This window comes from Babylonia areolata, chromosome 9 (assembly GCF_041734735.1).
Source record: "Babylonia areolata isolate BAREFJ2019XMU chromosome 9, ASM4173473v1, whole genome shotgun sequence".
In the NCBI taxonomy this organism is placed as follows: domain Eukaryota; kingdom Metazoa; phylum Mollusca; class Gastropoda; order Neogastropoda; family Buccinidae; genus Babylonia; species Babylonia areolata.
The window spans coordinates 7,763,273-7,779,056 of record NC_134884.1 but is presented as its reverse complement, the minus strand read 5'-3'; the positions used below and the strand labels follow the sequence as shown (position 1 = coordinate 7,779,056).

Here is a 15,784-nt window from a genome sequence, read left to right as displayed (position 1 = left end):
CTGGTGCTGTTTATATTATTCGGAACTAGCATGATGGAAAACGAAATATTATTGCCATTTGTATTAGTCAGGATGTACGTTGGGGCTGTGTTAGTTTAACCCTTTTATTATTTGGAAATGCGAAAATGCTTTTCACGGCGATAGTTTTGTACGCCGAGGCTGATAGTTTATGTAAAGTAAAAGGTTATCCACTTGCTTTTTTTTAGCGTAATATATATTGCTTAAGGAAGAGATAAGTGGGGAGAGGGTGGGAATGTACTCTTTTGGAACTAGTAAATAAGAACATAGTCAACAGAGCCAGTGAGGTGTTACAGGTTTTCCTGTTCCCTCCCTTCCGTGCCACTGCCTTCGACGGGTCTCCGGGACAAGCCTGGAATGGTCCTCGTCCCCCTTCTAACGTGTCACCCCGAAACTCCCTCACTCCCGTTCCCGTTCCCACTTTCCCTCTTCCCCGACCAGCTTCAACCAGCAAACTACCAGCGTGGTCCGTCTTTGGCTGTCAGCATGTGTATGAACTCTGGTAGCGTGTTTTAGGAGAACTAGCGCTGCAGTTGATTGCAAATTGTGTTGTGCTGTAGTTAAACCGAGGTTATTTTTGTGTGTGAGTAATGCTTGGGTTTGTGGTGTTCATTTATGTATGTTTGCATGACCACAGTAAAATGAGCTGAACTTTTTGGTGTCTGTGTTTGTGTTGTTGAGACGTTAGCTAGTCTGGGAAGGGGCGGGGGTTCATGGCCAACCCCTTACGGGTTGTGACACTGTCCTAAACCCTCCTGGCCGAGAGTGGGGATATAACTTGGGCAAGACACTCCACTATAATACATTTCTAGCCCAGATAGTAGGGAGAGCAGGTGCCTCCTCTGCTGTTCTGATGGTCATGGTCTAACACGACTATCATACATTCCATCTTGTATGGGTGTAAAGACGAAGCTAAGTACGAGGGTCATGAAGGAAATGAAACAGATGGAGAGGGGGGTGGAGTATGGGGAAGGAAACAGTGAGGGGGGGGGGGGTAGGGTGAAGGAAACAGTGAGGGGGCGGGGGGGGGGGGGTAGGGTGAAGGAAACAGAGGGGGGGGGGTAGGGTGAAGGAAACAGTGAGGGGGGCGGGGGGGGGGGGGGGGGGTAGGGTGAAGGAAACAGTGAGGGGGGGCGGGGGGGGGATAGGGTGAAGGAAACAGTGAGGGGGGCGGGGGGGGGTAGGGTGAAGGAAACAGTGAGGGGGGCGGGGGGGGTAGGGTGAAGGAAACAGTGAGGGGGGGCGGGGGGGGGGTAGGGTGAAGGAAACAGTGAGGGGGGGCGGGGGGGGGGGGGTAGGGTGAAGGAAACAGTGAGGGGGGGAGGGGGTAGGGTGAAGGAAACAGTGAGGGGGGGGAGGGGGGTAGGGTGAAGGAAACAGTGAGGGGGGGGGGGGTAGGGTGAAGGAAACAGTGAGGGGGGGGGGGGTAGGGGGAAGGAAACTGAAGAGGGTGGGAGGTAGGGGGAGGAAACGGTGAAGGGAGATAGTGAAAGAGGAAGTGCTGGAGAAAGATTAAGACCAAGAAACACAAAAGAATCCAACACACACACACGGTGAGAGAAAGTGGGAGCGAGAAAGACGCACAAGATCACTAACAAAAAATGGAATTTCTCGTTTTATTTTCTGTCTCCATGTTCAGAACCGAACATTTGCCGTCTTTGTAATCCACGTCGATACTTGCAGGACAAAACGTAATCTTATCAAAGCCAGTCCAGTTTCCCAAAACTTCCTGAAGACCCATGATGCTTCAGTCACCAGGGCTGATGACTTGGAGTGCCCACGATGCCTCAGTCAACACTGATATGATGTCACATTCATGGCCCGGCAGAGTTCCCCAAGGGGAGGTAGGACTCGTTCTTCAGCAATGGGTAAGTCATGTAGCACATCTGGAGGACACACATAAGTACGTGAATAAAATGGATGGAAGAAGGCAAAGCTTTCATGGCTCGTGCAATACCTGCTGAATAAAACCGAAAATGCCGGGGTTGGGGGAGAGGGGGAAGTGGGGTTACCAGTACTTAGAGATCCAAATCATTGTTTTGTTCAGTTTAACCACAAGTTGTGATGTTAAATTGTATTTTAAGCAGTCCACATCGATCAGCATTTGAATGTTTGGTGACCATGTACAAATGATTCAATGTACAAACGTTCCGTCTTCACCATCTGACTAAATCGTAATGAAATCGTCAAACACACTTCTGGCCTAATACACGTACGTGATGATTACTCCCGACAAATCAGGTTCTTTGATAAAATTTAGACCAGAAGTTCAAACGGCCTCACTCGGCCTGAATGTTTTGACCTCGAGTAACCGTGACTCAAGCCACTTTGAAGTCTAATATCCAAGACTGTTCTAAACTAAGTGCACGAACGCCAAACAAATTGTTCATGTCTAAATCTGAAAACGAACTCAAATCTTAAACTTGTGTAAACAAAGTGAGTCTGTTTTAACCCGGTGTTCGGGTTTTCCGTGTCCGTGGTAAACTTTTACATTGCCATTTTCTCTGCAAATACTTGTCAGTTGACAAATTGGAAAGAACTGAATTTTTCCTATTTTTGTCTAGTCATCTTGTTTAAAACAATATTGCACTTCTGGGATGGGCACAAAAAAATTGAAAAATAAGCCAAATTATATGCAAACTGAATTTACTGTTATTTTATCTCTTCTTTTTTTTCTCTCTAAACTTGGCACTTTGATCTGATATTCTAACAAGAGCAGTCTTATTTTTGTTCAAACAGGAACTTTTGCTAAGCATGGAAGTTATATTTATTTTGCATGTCTTTGGTGCAGATAGTAAAAAAAGGGAAATTAATCTAATGCTAGGGGGCTTAACTTGCTTTAAACTGATCTTTCTCATCTTAAACATTACATTTTGAAATTATACTCAATACATAAAAAGCTTGTTTTACTCAGTGTACAGGGCTTTCACTATGTTCATTCGCCCAAGTGGTCTTTCGGAAAATACTAAAATCAATACGAGTGGACTTTATAGATATATTGGCCGAGCCCTGAAGGTCATGGGCAAAAATCAATTGCGTACACATATTTATACATATTCAAAGCGCGTGCTCATTCTTCGCGAACGCGAACGACGCCATTATGTTTCAAGTTGTTGACCTGCCCGTTCAATCCTATATTCAATCGACAATACACGATAACACGCGATGGAAAGTTGGAGGAGACCGTTAAATATTTATTCAGAGAAAAGATTTGTGAACGCCTCACTGGATTGTGCCCCAAACTGCCATAAAAAATATGCCACAGAATCAGTCGGAATTCAGTTAAAAAATAAACCGAGAGTAGGCCTACCCTTGAATTGAAACGCAATTTTCCAGTCTTGACTTTTCTCAAAATAAAGTCCTTTTCACTTCATACGACGTTTAGAAGTACTTGTACTTGGCTCTATGTTAGTTTAACAAAATTTTCATATCTGCTTTAAAACTATAAAACTAGAATGAACACAGAAATTGAATCGACCGTGTAAACCGGGTGTAACTTGTACATCTAGATCCAGAGAAAACGGCTAAATATTGCAGTGTGATTGCGGCTAGCTCCTTTACCGCGGACTTAATTGCCCTTTGATATTTTTTGACTGCCCAAGATACACCAGAATATGATTTAAACAGTGTTCTCACTGCGAATACCGCAATCGATTTATCACCCTTTAAAAAGGGTGTTTAAATATATTTTTGAACGTCAGCTAAGGAGCTACGATAGTGTAATGGGTAAGACCGTTTCTTCTCCCCCGAAAACGCGAGGTTTAAATCTGATGTTAGGACTTTTCTTCTTTTTCTTTTAACCCGAAGCTTTATAATAAATACAGAACACATTTTAACGATTAGATTTTTTTTTAAAGTGTATCACAAGTGAGTCTTGAAGGCCTTGACTCTTGTTCCATTTAAGATTGATCTATTTGGAGACCGGAAGAAGTCCGTGGGATTCTCGATATATCCAATGTGTGTGCATAGTGATAGTTAAGTCCCGAACAGACTCTTGACCATTCAGTGCTTGTGGGAACGCATGTGCGGGTATATCTTGCTTTCGGTGGTTGTTCGTTGACTTGATGCAAGTCATCAGGCCTTCACACTAACATTTTAACAGCCTCCTTCGCCTCTTTGTAGAAATGTGTTCCCACATTATACATGCTGATAATGAATATGCATCAAAGGGACCACGCAATGGATGAATGATAAGACTTACCCTTTTGTAAAACACCATAGCTGATCTATGCCTTAAGTCATTTTAAAATGTTTTAGATGAGATCAACTTAATGTCCATAACATTCAGATTATGTCCCATTACTTGATATAATGCTGCTGGCAGATGAATGCATTAATGTAACTTCCATGTTAGGCAGAAGTTTCTATTTAAACTTAATAGAAATAGAAGAAATGAGTGCTGTTAAGTGTCAGTATGCCAGATGAATGCTAGATTTTTATTAAGAAAAAATGTAATAGTAACCCATCTCTGGAAACAGTTTTCACTTCATAATTTGTGTGCCCTTAGAATAGAGTGGCTGGCTGGCGCGCGCACGCACGCACACACACACACGTATCCCTTTACATATCCCACCTACACACACCCACCAACCCACCCGCCCACAGGCACATCACTTCCACCACCCACACTCACTCTTCAGCCCTGAAGCAGTGATATCCAGGAAGTACGAGATGAGCTGCAACCTCCGGAGATGTTCACTGGAAATGAGATGTTCCAACCTCCTGGGATCTGTACAAAACATGAAAACATCACGGTAACATAGGGACAGATTTTATACACACATATATACATATATGGGCCTTTCATTTGGAATGAACCGCTTTCTCTTCGTCAGGTCTGCGCACTCAGCTCTTTCAAGTCTGGCCTTGATACCTACCACTTCCCAAGATAGCCTCCTGTTTTCCAAGATTTTTTTTTTAGTTATGCATGCATGGGAATGACTGGTGTGAAGGAGCTTGATTTGTCTCTGCACAAGATTCATCGCAATGTACATACCATTTTGACATTATCAGTTGTGCTTTTTTTTTCTTTTCTTTTAATATGCCGTTTATTTCTTGGTGTTGATATTGGGGGAAATGGTTTGTGTTCTAAAACCATGACGTCATGTTAACATTTAGATATTCATTTTTCTCGCTTTTTTCCCCTCTTTTGTGTGTGCTCTTTATTCATTGTGTTGATAATTGGGGATGGAGGAGGGGAGGTGAGGGGGGGATTGCTTTTCTTTTATTATATTTCATCATGGAATTCATGTGTCAGACTGTTGTAATGCTCTACAGCTGCCTGTGGACACAAGTGTGCTCACCAGACCTACTCATGCCATGCCCCAGCAGAGGTTAATGTTAGTTTTGATTCTCGATTTCCTGGAGTGTGTGTTTGCGTGTGTGTGTGTGTGTGTGTGTGTGTGTGTGTGTGTGTGTGTGTGCGCGCGCGCGCGCTTTTATGTTCGCAAGTACGTGTGCATTTACGCGACTTGTCTCAAAGAGAAAAAAACTGCATGCACGCACACTTTCGTGTTTGTGTTTTAAACATTTGTTCTCGTGTTCATTGAATACGACTTTGGGGAAACTGGGGAATTATCCTATTTCAGTGCCACTTTAATCAAGAATGATCAGATTAGACCAATACAATATGATCCATAAGTATTTCAAAATATAAAAGGAAACGTAATGGGATGCTGGACATGAAGGTAGCCTGTATTCGTCTTTGAATATATGGGTTTATCACCAGAATAGAAATAACCAGAACTAACGACTATCTTCCAAAACCAATTGTTTAATATTTCATTAACAATCTGCTCTATTTCAGAAATTTTCAATGTCATTTATATTCGAAAGAAGCATATGTCATAACAGTGGTTTATCTAAATCAAAAAAGGTTGAAATTCATAGACACGTTTTTCAACAGATACTTCTGTCCTCTTCATTTCTGATGCAGCAGTCACCAATTACAGGTTGATGCTCGTGGAGAAAAAGATAACATTTTTAAACACTGTTGCAGTGTGAAATGTGAACATGTGCACCGTTAGCCGTGCACTGCTAGCAACCAGTATCAGATTCCAGGGATGCACATTGGCATCGGACATCCATCAGAACTCGGAACTCTACTAACTCTCCACAGGAACGGCGAAAGGGACGACGTTAACAGCGTTTCACCCCAATTACCATCATCAAAATATTGCAAGCGGAAGGCTCTTATACTGAAGAGGTGCATGTTGACAATACCACAATTCTGACGACGGAAGCTAAAGGTTGGGTCATTCAGACACCCACTGGACATCCGAGGGGTCTGTGTAGAGGAGGAGAAGAGGACTGGCCATACTGAGTTAATGCAAGGCCACCGACCTGTATATATGCGGATGCACATGTTGTACAATCATTGAAAACGAAACCTTGAGTTGGATGAACAAAAACATTACATGTAGAAAGAATAAACTGATTAAATTATAACCAAACTAAAAAAGCAAACGGTAATTTAGAAACCCGTCTCATCTAAGACAGTGCTGTCTGCTCCTTTTTAATGCATACAAAACATTGGAAATGTTAATTTGTTGGTTTTTTTTTTATCAAAGGTAATTACTGCAAATCTGAAAATGAATGGTTTCAATGTCTACCTCGCTGTGAAGGACAAATGTCCCGTTCGGATGGGTCAGGACATTTGTCCTATTGACCATGTCAATGTACAGCCCAGGAGATTCACGGATCGTATTTGAAAATCACGCTTTTTATTTTCTTTCCTTTTCCATGCCTGATGTGGCCAGAAGAAATTATCCGGCCACCATACAAAGCCCTATGTTTCAACACAAACTTACAATGATCCGTGTCAAGCGTTCCTGTCTCACGTGCTCCCGAGTCGCGTGTTCCAAACGAGATGGCTGCACACACCCCAGCCATCAGCCCCAGCAGCAGCAGCACGCGCATTGTCCACAGATTTAGGTGACTTTCCTCAGATGGAAAGGTTCTTGGAAAGGTCGTGGGAAGAGAACTTGGATCAACCGCTGTGTCAGACCTCAATGTGACGATGACAGCTGCAATAGAAAACATAAGCGGACATGGGAGGGGAATGCCAATGGGAGAGGGTTAACATTTTTTTAAAACTCTGGAGACTGATTACTATTAAGCCATCAGTCGCAGAACGAATTCGAGTATCAGAACGGTTTATACATGTGTGCACGCATGAGTGATCCAGCTCTTTATTACAGTCCATTATGTACAGAAAATGTGAAATGATTTTTAACCCTGTATATCATTGAGGCCCGATATTGTATCTTCCACTGGAAGTTATGAGATGCAAATGAAGTTTCAGGTTTTTAGTACATGTCAACCTATCACCTAATTATAGTCCCACTGGTATCAAATGCTCAGTTTTTCTCCATGTACTTGCACCTTACTCCCTGTTCACCCTGTATGATGTATTCATCATATATCTTGTTTTATTTGAAAATATTGATAACGCAAATGAGTGACTACTTACCGCATTGTACTTGTGAACTGAAAAGTTTGGACAAAAAATAGTGTAGAACAATGATACATTCAGTATCAGAATGATTATGTGCATCAGAACTTTATACTAACGTGTGCGTATGTGTATGCGCGCGGCGTGTGTTCGTGTGCATGTGAGTGCGCGTGGATTCTTGACATTTGAATTTCAACGAGCATCCAGAGGCTTATGACTTAGTTTGGATTTGACAGTGGTTTTGGTATTATGCGAAGGTTACCAGTTTCAGGTTTTTAAACTGGATAAACTCACCCTGGTCATTTCAGAACTTTTGCTCTGTACGCTACAGGTTGCACAGAAAACCTTCCTTGTCTTATTCTGGGCCTTTTTTTTTATCACTAACGTTAGCTTTCAGAAATGAATATGATGCATATTTCCCAAACGCCTACTTCGCAAAACTCAAGTTAACTTCTGACCCACAAAACCAAAGATATTTGACAAAGTATATTTCCACACCCAAACTATTGAATTAAAACCTCAGTTATCACATACTTTCATGTACGGAAATTCTCGTCAACATCAAAATAAATTGTACTGACACCATGCAATAGTAACGAACACTGGAGTGCGCACAAAAAATCAGGAGAAATGAGAATTGATGAAAGTAATGTCCTATTTTAGCATCCTAAATTATTGCACCTACTGGTTACATTTCTATGGTTTGTGGGACGAAAAACGTGAAAAGCAAGATGGCATTAAGTGACTGAATCTGCATCAGAACTGATGAAAATAACGTACAAAATAAGTCAATCCACTGAAAATGGGTTACAACATCTGATGGTAATATTGTTTCATAACATACATAAACATTGACGGTAAAATAGGTGCAATAATTTAGGATGCTAAAACTGGACTTTACCAATAACATACAAAATGAGTTGAAATCCACTTGAAAATGGGTTACAACATCTAATGGTAATATCGTTTAATACATGCATAAAAATTGCCAGTAAAACAGGTGCAATAATTTAGGATGCTAAAATAGGACTTTGCAATGAAACAGTACCTGAAGTGCCTGTTCCACATATATAATGAATACAAAATATTTTAGATATTTATATATATATAAGAAAAAAATCAGAGAACTTACTGAGATGTGTCCAGTCACTTCTGAAGCTGTTCCCACACTGCTATAAGCTCCTCACACATGCACGTTGTCACCTCCCCAAAACTCACTGAGCTCAGCAGTTTGCAGTTCGCACGTGCAATCCGAACTCCACACAAAACAGGGACATCACACATAATACGGTGGAAGCGAAGTATCCAGCCAAGAGCCTAGAGAGTGAGAGAGATAATGTCAGAAATGTGTGTATGTGTGCGTGTGTGTGTGTGTGTGTGTGTGTGTGTGAGAGAGAGAGAGAGAGAGAGAGAGAGAGAGAGAATGTCATAAATGTGTGTGTGTGTGTGTGTGAGAGAGAGAGAGAGAGAGAGAGAGAATGTAGTGTGTGTGTGTGTTCATGTGTGCGTGCATGTGTGTACGTGCATGTGTGTTTATCTTTTTATAATTTTTTTATTAACACATCTTCCTACAGCGTGTGTGTGTGTGTTGTATGTGTGTGTGTGTGTGTGTGTATCTATGTGTGTGTGTTTGTATCTGTGTGCTCTACCTTTCATGCCAGACTTTCGGCAGCTCCCTCTCTCTGCTTTTATTTCTTTGAGGCCATCGATGGTGTGATGGCCTTGTACCTGTTCTTTTTGCTATTCTTTGACGTTTCTGAGGATTTCCGATTTTTCTACATGTAGGCCGCTCGTTGTTGTTGCGTTACCAGCAGGTCTGTCAGCTCGCTCATTTCCCTTAACACCTGCATGTCCCGGGCAGTATGACCATGTAAGTTTTTTTTAATCTGAAAGTTGCGCATTGCCTTATGCCACTCTGGGCTTCCCATTACATTTTCATTTTTCTATATGAGGTTCATTGAGTCAGTTTGAATCATTGCCTGTTGGTTTCCGGGCATATGGATAGACGATAGCCACTGTAGGGCATGTGTCACAGCTTCAGCTTCCATCGTTAGGCTGGAAGTTGTGACTTTGTAGGCAGCATTCTCTTCCCTAATTGTTTTTCCATTTTGTTTCGCAGTGAATCCCCAACCGGATTGGTCTTTGGTGACTGAGCCATCTGTGTATATGATGATGTCCTCTTCTTTACTGTTTTCTTCTATGAGTAGCTTCACTTCAGCATCAGTTTTGCCCTCTGGCCATTCCCGACAATGTCTTCCTAAAGTGGGTGAAATGGCTGTGTTGAATAGATGGTTGAGGTTTTCGGGGTTTTTCTCCCATTCTTTTGATTCTTTTGTTTCTTTCAGGTCTTGTAGTTGGCATGCTAGCTGGATTGTGTCTTCTGCTTGCCCCATCCATGATCTTCCTCGTCCTAGACGGCTGCCTTTTGGTTCTTTGATTGCATCATGCAGTGGGTTTTGAGAGTTTTGCTTTGCAAATCAAACAAATATCGGCATCATTTCCAAACCAACATTGCGCAAATTTCTTCAAAACGGAACAGAGTCTCTGTGGGCTTTTCCAAATGCAATAGACTGAGCAACACACTAGACGCCACGTTCTTGGCAGCAGAGATCTTTTCCCAACCCTCTTGCGGCCAATCAGTGGCAGCCTCTGTGTGTGTGTGTGTGTGTGTGTGTGCGCGCGCATGTGTGTGTTTGTGTATCTGTGTGGGTCTGTGTGTTTGTGTGCGTGTGTGCGTGCGCGAGGATGTAAGTGTACACAAGTGTCAGGAGAATTCTGTGCACGTGCGTGTGTGTGTGGGAGGGGGTGGGGGGGTGGGGAGGGGATGAGGTGGAGGGGGGGGGGGGGTAGAGGATGAGGTATGTGTGTGTATGCATGCCTACACTGTGGGAGCAACGGAATATTGGAACGTGCGGATGTGCATATATATATTTGTATATATGTGTGTGAGGTTGGGGGTGGGGGATATGGGCGTATGTGTGTGCGCTTGTACAAGTAAGCGTGCCTCTGTGTGTGTGTGTGTGTGTGTGTGTGTGTGTCGTGAAAGCTGCGATACGTAGCCTAGAAATGAGTGTGTGGAGGAGGAGGGGTAGAGGAGGTGCAGGGTAATGTGTGTGTGTGTGTGTGTGTGTGTGTGTTGGTGCTCATGTACGTTTATGTGTATTTGATTGTGCTTTCATATCTGTGAAACTGCATGTTTGGTACATATCTGTTATGCATATGTGTGTGTATGTGTGAATGTGTGTCTGCATGTTTTACATTTATTTGCTTATTTATCATCATTGTTGTCTTTTTGTCTTTTTTATTTATTTATTTTATTTTATTTTATTTATGTATTTATTTATCATTTTATTTTTATTTCATTATTTTATTTTTGTATGCTTATAGTTGACTTCATCAAGTTTTTGCGCCTTATAAATATTAGTAGTAGTAGTAGTAGTTCTTTTTTATGTATTTATCTATTATTTATTTATTTATTTACTTATTTCTTTTTATCTTTTTAATTTTTTTTTTTTTAAAGAATTTTTTGTTTGTTTGTGCGTGTATTTTATTTATTTATTATTTTTTTTGTATTTTATTTATTTATTTATTTTCTTCTTTTAAAAAAATATATTATTTTTTATTTTACTTTATTTTATTTTATTCTTTCTTTCTTACTTTATTTCTTTTCTTTTCTCAAGGCCTGACTAAGTGCGTTGGGTTACGCTGCTGGACAGGCATTTGCTTGGCAGATATGGTGTAGTGTATATGGATTTGTCCGAACGCAGTAACGCCTCCTTGAGCTACTGATACTGACAATGATACTGGTATCTGTGTGTGTGTGTGTGTGTGTGTACAATTACATGTGTGTGTGTGTGTGTGTGTTTGTGTGTGTGTGTGTGTGTGTGCGTGCGTGTGCATGTGTGTGTATGGTGCAAGTGATGGTAGTCGTGGTGGTCCTTGTCATGATTGAGGTAAAAGGGAGGAAATCCTTCATTCCTTAAAGTAATGGGCCAAACGCTGTAGTTGACTCCCCTGGGTGTGTATTTCTGGACCTGTATTCGGGGAACTGCGCCCGATTCATTTCAGCTTCTCGTTTTTTGTTGTTGCTTGGTTGGGTGGGTAGTTTTGTTTTGTTCTCGTTTTGTTTTTATGTGTGCGTGTGTTTAACGAAACGTTTTTATTTCTATTTTCTAACATGAACATACACAAAAAAGGAGAAAATTGAATACCATTTTTGCGAATGTAACAAGTTTCCCCGAAGCTATCTATATACTGCAATTTTCTTTTCAGAGTGTTCAGCTCCAAAACGTATGTGGGTAGAGAGCTGTATAGACAGAAAGACATATCTAAACCCCGTAAGAAATTAGTCCAGAATAGCCTTCAACAACTGTTGTGTAATATGTGGTGTGGATAACGTTTTTATCACAACTGACAATAAACAATTTAGTTTTTCATGGTTGCGTGAGCTGTTGTATATATAACTTCAGTGTTGAGAGATATATCTTTGATCACGGTTGATTTTGAGTTGATTTATAGTTTCCCCGGTACTGATTTTGAGCTCTTTCGAGGAAAGTAAATCTCCATAATATTGCTTATTATGTATATGTGCGTTTTAATGAGTTTCAGTATATTTCTCAATTTCTCGATTCTGTGAGGTAGCCAGTTTGTTAAAGAGTGTCTCTAAAGTAAGTATAACTCTTCCAATTCTTTGGAATACGTAGTAGCCAGTTGAGGAAGCTGTTTAACTCTGATAAGTGGAGTGGTGGCCTAGAGGTAACGCGTCCACCTAGGAAGCGAGAGAATCTGAACGCGCTGGTTCGAATCACGGCTCAGCCACCGATATTTTCACCCCGTGGTGGTCTGGGCGCTAGTCATTCGGATGAGACGATAAAACGAGGTCCCGTGTGCACCACTACAAATATATAAATATATAGATAAAAATGCACTTAGCGCACGTAAAAGAACCCACGGCAACAAAAGGGTTGTTCCTGGCAAAATTCTGAAGAAAAATCCACTTCGATAGGAAAAACAAATAAAAACTGCATGCAAGAAAAAAAAAAAAAGGGTGTGTATGTGGAGGGGGGGGGGGGGGGGGGGCGTTGTAGTGTAGCGACGTGCTCTCCCTGGGGAGAGCAGCCCGAATTTCACACAGAGAAATCTGTTGTGATGAAAAGAAATACAAATACAAAATACAAATATTTTTTTTCAGTGGGACATGCTCGTGTGTTTCTGTAGATAATTTAGTTCAGTGACGGTTAAAAGAACCGTATAGCCTTTAACGACCAATGGGTAAATTAACTCTCTCCATACGAACGGCGAAAGAGACGACGTTAACAGCGTTTCACCCCAATTACCACCATCAAAATATTGCAAGCGGAAGGCTCTTATACTGAAGAGATGAATGTTGACAAAGAATACGACAATTCTGACGACAGAAGCTAAAGGTTGGGTCATTGAGACACCCACTGGACATCCGAGGGGTCTGTGTAGAGGAGAAGAGAGGGCTGGCCGTACTGAGTGAGTTAATCGATGTAAACCCAGGTCTCGGCAAAGGAAGGCAGCCCCAAACCATAACCCAGCGCGCGAAAGTCAGGCTTTGACTGCCGGCATGCATATATATTGTTTATCATGTTTGTTGTTTTTTTAGAGTGGAGTGGGTTTCTTCTAGACGCGTAAAAGACTCATACATTTCTCACCCACCTGGGAGATACAGAAACACAGAGAGAGTGGTTAGATGTGTGTGTGTGTGTGTGTGTGTGTGTGTGTGTGTGTGTGTGTGTGTGTGTGTGTGTGTGTGTGTGTGTGTTTGTGTGTTTATTTCTACGTCAATATGTGTATGTGACGTACGTGTGTGTTTGAGTGCGTGCGTGTCCTGTGTGTGTGTGTGTGTGTGTGTGTGTGTGTGTGTGTGTGTGTGTGTGTGTGTGTGTGTGTGTGTGTGTGTGAGTGTGGCTGGTGTGTGCGTTTGTGTGCGTGTGTGTGTGTGTGTGTGTGTGTGTGTGTGTGTGTGTGTGTGTGTGTGTGCAGTGTGTGTGTGTGCGTGTGTGCATTTGTGTTCGTATTTATGTGTGTGTGTGTGTACGTGTGTGCATGCGCACAAGGTGGCTGACACCGAGATTCGAACCCAGACGCTCACGGGAACCCTATTGGGAGATAAACATATTAACCACACTGCCACAATGCAATTCAATATAATGCAATACAGTGCAATACAATATAATACAAAGCAATGCAATGCAATACAATAAAATACAATGCCGCTCAAAGCAATACAATAAAAACAATTCAATTCAATTCAGTTCAGTTCAGCACACTAACCTTGCCTGGTTACGCAACCATTTCTAAACACGTCTTGCCGATTTTTCAGACAATGAGGACAACGCTTTAGGATTCAGTCACTCTTGGCTTGTGACACTGACGGCGTCACTTCACATAGCGTACAACGCCCCCTTCGGGTTATGTCTGAGTAGGATACGTGTGTGTGTGTGTATGTGTGTGTGGGTGTGTGTGTGTGTGTAAACAAAGCCAGTCTGTGTACTGAAACACAGCATTTGTCTTGTCATTTTTCCATGATACCGAGTTTTGATGAAAGGAACGAACCATTGACTGATGAGATTGGTTAGAACGGACTGATATTAGTGTGTGGGCGTGTGGGTGTGGGTGTGGGTGTGTAGGTGTGTGTGTGGGGGGGGGGGGGTGGTGAGGGGTGTTGGTGGTGTTTTTGCATGCGTCAGTGTGTGTCAGTTTATTTGTGTATGTGTGTGTGCGCATACGCGCGCCAGCACCCCTGCATGTGTTCGTGTGTGTATGTGTGTGTGTGTGTTTGCGTGCGTGCGTGTGTGTGTGTGTGCGTGCGCTTGCGTGTGTGTGTGTGTGTTGTGTGTGTGTGTGTGTGTGTGTGTGTGTGTCCATGCCTGCAATCACGTGTGTATGCCAGTGTGTATCCATGTGTGTATGTGTGTGTACGTTAGTGCCTGTAATCAGATGTGTATGTGCATGCATGTTCGTGTGTGTGTGTGTGCGTGCGTGCATGCATCCTCGACGGTGATGACGGTATAAGCGTGCACGTCAGTGTGCCCTCGTGAGCTGCCTCGAAAGCAGAGTGGACATCAGTCTGTCGCACTGAGTTAGTCCAAAAGCTTCCTGGATGATGTGAACGTGCGTGCGAGTGTAGTGTAGTTACAGTGCAGTGGCATATACATATTGACTGACTGGAAGGGTGACGAAATCTTCCAACTGAAGCACATGCTGTTGTCCGCCACCTCCCCCACAATCTCACCCCCCCCCCAACCCCCTCTCTCTCTCTCTCTCTCCCCCTTGCCCGCTTTCTTGCCCTCCGCCCCCACCCCCACCCCCAACCCATCCACGGTGCAGTCGACCTGTGCGTTCGTGCGTGTGTGTGTGTGTGTGTGTGTGTGTGTGTGTGTGTTTGTGTAGTGTGTGTGTGTGTGTGTGTGATGTGTGTGTTTGTGTGTGCTTGTATGTGTGTGTGTGTGTGTTGTGTGTGTGTGTGTGTGTGTGTGCGTTGTCTGTGTGTGTGTGTGTGTGTGTGTGTGATATGTGTGTTGCTTGTGTGTGTGTGTGCTTGTGTGTGTGTATGCATTTGTGTCCAATGTCAGTGTACCTATAATCGTGTGTGTGTGTGTGTGTATGTGTCACCTCCCCCACACTCTCATCCCCCATCACCACCTGTCTCTCCCTCCCTCCCCCTTGCCCGCTTTCTCGCCCTCCGCCCCCACCCCCACTCCCCACCCATCCACCCACCAAGTTTCAGCATGATGGAGTAAGATGGCTGACATAGTGTATCATGTATCACTACACGGATCAAGTTTTCAGTCTTCCTCTGGTTGTCATTTCATTTCCCACCCACACCACAGTTGACCTGTGTGTGTGTGTGTGTGTGTGTGTGTGTGTGTGTGTGTGCATTTGTGTCCAATGTCAGTATACCTGTAATTGTGTGTGTGTATGTGTATGCACATGTGTGTGCACACATGCATGCATCCGCAGTGAAGTCAGTATATGATTGCACGTGTGCATGTGCGCGCATTCCGTCCGGCAGCCAGCGAATGCTATCCGTCGGACCGTCACTTGTAGGTCACAACTTCCTGGATGATGTAAGTGTAGTAATGACGTCAGGGGGGAGAGCAGCTCGACCTCGACCCCCCCCCCCCCTCATCCCCTCCCCACCCCCCACCCCCGTCCCCCATGTCGTTTCTCACAACAACAAAAAAATTTTTTTCAAGCTCAGTGGTGGTTACGTTACTCCATCAGTCTGACATCAGGAAACCACGCCTCAAGCCACAACCGCCGTTACGTTCCATGGAGCGGCGA

General features: G+C 43.1%; 1 long non-coding RNA gene across 1 annotated transcript; it reads right to left on the bottom strand.

Moving 5' to 3' along the window:
• Positions 1 to 1,620: 1,620 nt before the first annotated feature.
• On the bottom strand, positions 1,621 to 8,761 carry LOC143285708 (uncharacterized). The gene is made up of 4 exons (XR_013055716.1): positions 8,604 to 8,761; positions 6,828 to 7,043; positions 4,652 to 4,747; positions 1,621 to 1,904 (listed from the first exon to the last, which is right to left on the bottom strand). It is a non-coding gene; the product is annotated as an uncharacterized LOC143285708 (long non-coding RNA).
• Positions 8,762 to 15,784: the final 7,023 nt, after the last annotated feature.